Source organism: Telopea speciosissima, chromosome 1 (genome assembly GCF_018873765.1).
Source record: "Telopea speciosissima isolate NSW1024214 ecotype Mountain lineage chromosome 1, Tspe_v1, whole genome shotgun sequence".
Classification (NCBI taxonomy): Eukaryota; Viridiplantae; Streptophyta; class Magnoliopsida; order Proteales; family Proteaceae; genus Telopea; species Telopea speciosissima.
In genome coordinates, this window is record NC_057916.1 from 48,380,027 (window position 1) to 48,385,865 (window position 5,839).

The following is a 5,839-nucleotide window of genomic DNA, read 5'->3' on the forward strand; positions in this document are numbered from 1 at the left end:
TGGGTGCAGAGGTCTTTCAAAAACTTAGCGTAAGCAGGAACTTGCTTGATGGCATCCAAGAGGGGGAGATTGATGCAAACTTGTTGGAACAAGTCGATCATCTCTTGCATCTTTTCACCTTGTTTACCCTTAAGGGGAGAAGATGGTGTCTGAAGGGCTTGGGGAAAAGAGACCTTCGGATTGTAAGAATCAGGTGATGGTCCCTCCACAATAGGAATGTGTAGCCCCTTCCTTGGGAGCTGATGAGTGAGTTTCATAGGTGTTTCAGTAATAGAATTATGTGTGTCTACATCACCACCGGATTTCTCTCGGGTTGACTCAGCCTCTCCCTGACCTTGAGAACTAGTGGGCAGCATCCCATTAGTGGCTAAGGGTGCATCAGGTTTGTCCACTCTTTTGCCACTCCTCAAGACTATGACCGACTGAACTTGCTCTTTCCCTCGACTTGTTTGACTATTTGGGTTACCTATTAGCTGACTTGGCAATTGGCTAGCCTCCCTCCTACTTATAGCATCGGTTAGCTGACCCAGTTGGTTCTCTAGCTTATTAATGGACTGAGTATGTGAGTGAAGCAGTTGTGTGTTCTGCTCAAGTCCACTTAATGCTTTTAGCACCTTTTCCTCAAAGGATTCATTCTATTGGGGTTGAGGGTATGGTGGTTGTCCACCCATATAGGCATTGGTTTGAACATTAAATGGTGGCCTATATGGTGGGTTTGGAGGATTTTTAGGTACTGAGTTTCTCCATGAAAAGTTTGGGTGGTTTCGCCATCCCGGGTTATAAGTACTGGAAAAGGGGTCATTACCCGGTGTAGGAAAACTTTGAGCCATTTGCACCTGTTCCTGAATAAACTCAGGGTATTATGCAGCCGAAGGACAGTTTGTCACATAGTGACTAGGGCTAGCACATAGGGCACAGGCTGCAGTCTGATTGGGTGGAAAGAAACTCATTGGGAAAGGGGACATAGGATGCTGCCCTATAGACATCAAATAGTCCAATTTCTTGGACAATATATCAACCTTAGCAGTCATCTCTATAGTTTGATTGATCTCATAGGGACCACCCTTCTTTGGTTACCCAATGTGTGGAATCTCAGTCCGAGAGGCTGAAGCATGATGTTGGGAATTCTCACTTAGAGTTTTAAAAAGATCCCATGCTTCCATCTCATTCTTGTGCATAAATGTTCCACCACAAGAGGAGTCTACCATCTGCCTATATCGGTCACGAAGGCCATCATAAAAGCACTGGACTAACTGCCATTTCGGGACAGCGTGGTGGGGGCACTTCCTAAGTAATTCCTTGAGTCTCTCCCACACTTCATAAAATTATTCGCCCTCTAATTGGGAGAAACTAGTAATGGCTCTTCTAAGGCTATTAGTCCAGCCAATGGGGAAGAATTTTTTTAGAAATTTCTGCTGCATCCCTGCCCATGTAGTAATCCTAACCGAATCTAGGGAATGAAGCCAGTGTTTGGCTTTGTCCTTTAAGGAGAATGGGAATAGGAGCAACTTTAAGGCATCTGGAGAGAGGTTTTGGATTTTGATTGTAGAGCACACCTCTAATAACTCATCAAGATGCTTGTAAGGCTCCTCATTAGCAAGTCCATAATAGGATGGTAACATCTGTATAATGCTGGACTTGATCTCATATTGAGCAGCCTGAATGGCAGGCAGCTGAATGCAAGATGCAGGTGTATAGGCAGTTGGAGTGAAATGCTCACTCAGCAGTCTTCCTGGCTGGTTTTCATCACCCATTTTATTACTATTATCCTTATCCTTATCCGTAGGTACAGATCACCCTATTTCTAGGTCAGGGGAAGTCAGGTTGGGTTGCAAAGAATGTTGACCATGCATAAAGCACAACACAGGTTGAACGTGCTAATTAAACAAAAATTAAAACTAGTAATTTAAAACATGATAACTAATAAAAATAATTAATAAAAATAAAAATCAGAACTAAAAAGAAAAAAAATAACTAATTTAAAACTAACGAAAATACTTACCTGGTGTTGGCGGTTGCGCAATTCCACGTGCTGCCCCTGATGAATGGTTACACATATGAGCTTAAGGCGTTGGGGGAATTAAAGTTAAACCTAAACACCCAATCTAACGCTGGAATAAAATAAAAAAATTACATAAAATAAACCTAATTACATAAAGCATAGGAATTAAAAGTAAACCAAACGGACAGCTTGTCCTACTCAATCTACTCGGCTTCCTGCACAAACAAAGAGAATGTTAGGTATACTAAAATTAACCTAATAAAGAGATTATAAATAAAAATAAAAATCCTGCAATTATAAAATTAAAATTAAAACAAAGTAACACAAAACAACTCAATCAATCCTAGCAACCGTGCTTCAGTTCCCTGGCAACGGCGCCAAAATTTGATCGTGTCGGTAACCAGTCAAAAATAAAACCCTAAACTAATCTAGCAAGTAGCAAGTAAGGGGTCGATCTACGGGGAACTGGAAGGCTAAATTACAAAGATGATTAGGTGAAAGTGATAAAAATTAAATTGCAATAAATCTGAATTTTAAACTAAAAACAAAAGAAATAAATCTAAACTAACAACGTTGTGCAAATACGGGAGAAGACTATCTTTAGGGTTCGAATCCCCAATGGGTAGCTATTCAATTAGGTTGCATGCTTCGGTTTATTATAACCATAGGCCTAATAATACCACAGAATGTAGGGTTCCTCCTAGGTATGGGCTGTCTTGACGAGTACTATCGACCTTCGCTTATAGGGCTTGGCATGCTTAGTTTGTTCAACTATAATCCATCATCGGTACAACCACATAAGAACAAAATATCATTGCTTGAATGAAAATAATGAATCACAGAAACAGAATTTTCTACTAAATACATCAATTAAAATCATCCAAATAGGGATGGGGTCTCAACATCAAGCAATCAAGCATACAAACCAAAATTTTTAAATAACAAACACCATTAGTTCATCTATACGTAAAGATAGAAAGAACTTAGCCAATCATGGTGGAAGGCGACAAAGGACAGCAATGGTGATGATGATCCATGAAGCTGGAATGGTGATCTTCCTCGTCTCCTTCTTACCAAACCCAAGATCCAAAAATAAAACAAAAAACAAAGAAACAAAAGAAGAAAGATGAAATAAGAAGAAGAAGAGAAGAGGGCACGGCTAATGGCTATGGGAATTGAATGGGATCGGCTCTATCCGTGGGCTTTTTATATTGTTAGCTTTAAGAAAAGAATTAAAAAAGAGGTAAAGATAGGAAAGAGGTAGGATTAGAGAGTCCGTGGGTGATTTTGAGTAGAAGAGATATAAGACAGAGAGAGAGAAGTGGAATAGAACTAGGAAAGGTGGGAGATTAAGTGAATAAAATAAATTAAAAAAGAGATAAGATAAGGTTTGGATTAGGAAAGTAAGAGAGAGAGAAAGAGAGGGAGAGGGATTAGAGAAATAATCTGTAGTAGATGAGAGAAAGATATTAGAGAGGAGAGGGAATTTAATCTACATTATCAATTTGATCAATATTCTTTTTTTGAGAATATCTCTCTTTCTTGGCTCCGGGTGGCCCCAACCCAAGAATTAAAGTTGCTCCAATTAATACTCCGGACGGTATGAGTCCAATATCGGATAGCTTCTGAAAATCTCCCAATTTTATGAAATTACGATTATGCCCTTGGGTCTTCAGTGAAACTTCTTCCCATTTCGCCCTTGATCACATGTGATTCGATCCATGGGTAGACTGATGCCTGTGTAGCATTAAACGCCTCCAACCTGGTTTTCTCAATTTAGGCTCCAAAAATGCACTTTTTCTCCAATTATTCCCATATGTCAAAAATACCCCTGTACCCTGAAAAAGACAGAAAATACCCAAGGTAGCTTCATCCTAAGCAGATAAAATGCAGAATTAAATGGGATAATTTCACACATAAATGTGCTCATCAGTTACTCTCCTGGATTTCTTCTTGGGTTCACTTTGATAGGTGAAAGTTGACCCATCTTTCAAATTGAATCTTATCTTCTTCTCCGCACACAAGACGTTTGCACCATAGGCCGACAACCAATCCATGCCTAGGATTATGTCAAAATCATTTATATCCATCTTTATCAATCGTGCGGTTAGTTTCTTCCCACAAATTTCAATCTGACAAGGGTCGTAGACCTTCTTCAAACTCACGACACTCCCTGTCGGCGTACTGACCACTAACTCGTGCCCGATGTCTCTCGGTTGATCTTTCATCTTACTCGCAAAGGTTGAGGAGACAAAAGAGTGGGTTGCGCCCAAGTCGAATAGTACTCATACGGCTATGGTTGAGACATTCAGGGTACCTAGGGTTTGTAGGTAGTTTAGGTTACAAGATGTAAGCTAATTAGTTCCTATAAGTTAGTAGTGTTTGGCAACTTACCTGTCAATAGATCAGGATTCGCCTCAGCTTCTTCATTCGTCACCACGAACACCTATCCTCGCGTTCGATTGTCCTGTGGCTGGAAAGTCCTAGTGTAGGGCTGATTCTGTGAGTTGTTGCTGTACCCATGCGCTCTACAATCTCTGGCCATATGCCCTTCCTTATTGCACTGGTAACACTTAAAGGGTGGAGCAGTAGGTGTTAAGGCTTGGCTCACTTGACTTGTTGCTGGTCGGGCTGGCGAAGCTGCTGTTGTCGCTTGGCTCGTCGCAAGTTGAGCAGGTCGATTCAAGGTGGGGCGAAAAGGGTTCTGACCCACGTTCGGCCTACGATACAGAGTTGAGACAGAGCCTGAATTTGTTCCACGGTAAACTTTATTTGGCTAGGCATAGGTCTGTAAATTGTTTGGCCTTTTGCCCACGGATGATGTCACAGCTTTTTCTTTCTCTTTCTCCTTAAATCTACCTTCAATGGTTTTCGCGTTGTCAACCATCTGAGCATAATCCCTAATGTCCATGATTGACAACACAGATCCGATCTTAGTCTTGAGTCCTTTCTCAAATTTCTTCGTCTTACTAACTTCTCCTTTCAAATGCTCTGGAGCAAAATGGAACAAATTCTCAAATCGCTGTTGGTAGTCCAGCACTGACTTGATTCCTTACACCAGTGCGATAAATTCCACTTCTTTCCTGTCTTTAAAACTCTCAGGAAAGTAGTTCTTGAAGAAAACTTCCTTAAATTTTTCCCATGTGGGGTTCGGGTGAGTAGCTTCCAAATTAGGCCTAGTTGCCTTCCACCAAGCTTCGGCTTCATTCTGCAACTGATAACCCGCACATATCAACTTTTGTGCTTCAAATGCCTTTTCTAGGGCACTGATCCACCGCTCTGACTGCATCGCTTCTGATGTTACTTTGGAAAATGCAGGCGGTTGGAGTTTCTTGAACCTCTCCATAATCTTGGCGGTAGAGTTTTCCACTAAATGTTGAGGTACTAGTGGTGGAAACAGTACGGGTCGATTAGGTGGTGGTGGTGGTGCAGCGCGTTCATGCATTATGGTTGCAAATTGAGTAGACATTTGACCAAGCAATTCTTGTTGCTGTTGCATGGTCCGCATCATAGTGGTCATGAACGCAGTCACATCACCAACTACCACATTTGTCTGAGGTACAGTAGTAGTGGCTTGAGTAGCCGTTGGTGCCTCTGATGAAGCAGCCGATGCCTCAGAGTTTTGAGCTTCAGTTCTATTAGGTAATTCAACCTCTGGTACAACTTGAGGTTGTTTTCCTTTATGACCACCACGAGAACTTCTAGTGTTGACCATTGTTGCTTCTCTGAAAAGAGGAGCGTGTTTAATATTCCAATATCTTCTATACGGATCAAAATTATTCCTTAGCTAGAGCAGGTACAAATCTAGTTCGCAGTTCCAATGAGTTTCATGGGTCA

At 41.2% G+C, this 5,839-nt stretch overlaps 1 non-coding gene across 1 annotated transcript; it reads left to right on the forward strand.

The window, feature by feature from the left end:
- Positions 1-1,266: 1,266 nt before the first annotated feature.
- Positions 1,267-1,373, forward strand: LOC122649320. Its single transcript, XR_006331279.1, has one exon. It is a non-coding gene; the product is annotated as a small nucleolar RNA R71 (small nucleolar RNA).
- The last annotated feature ends 4,466 nt before the right edge of the window (positions 1,374-5,839 follow it).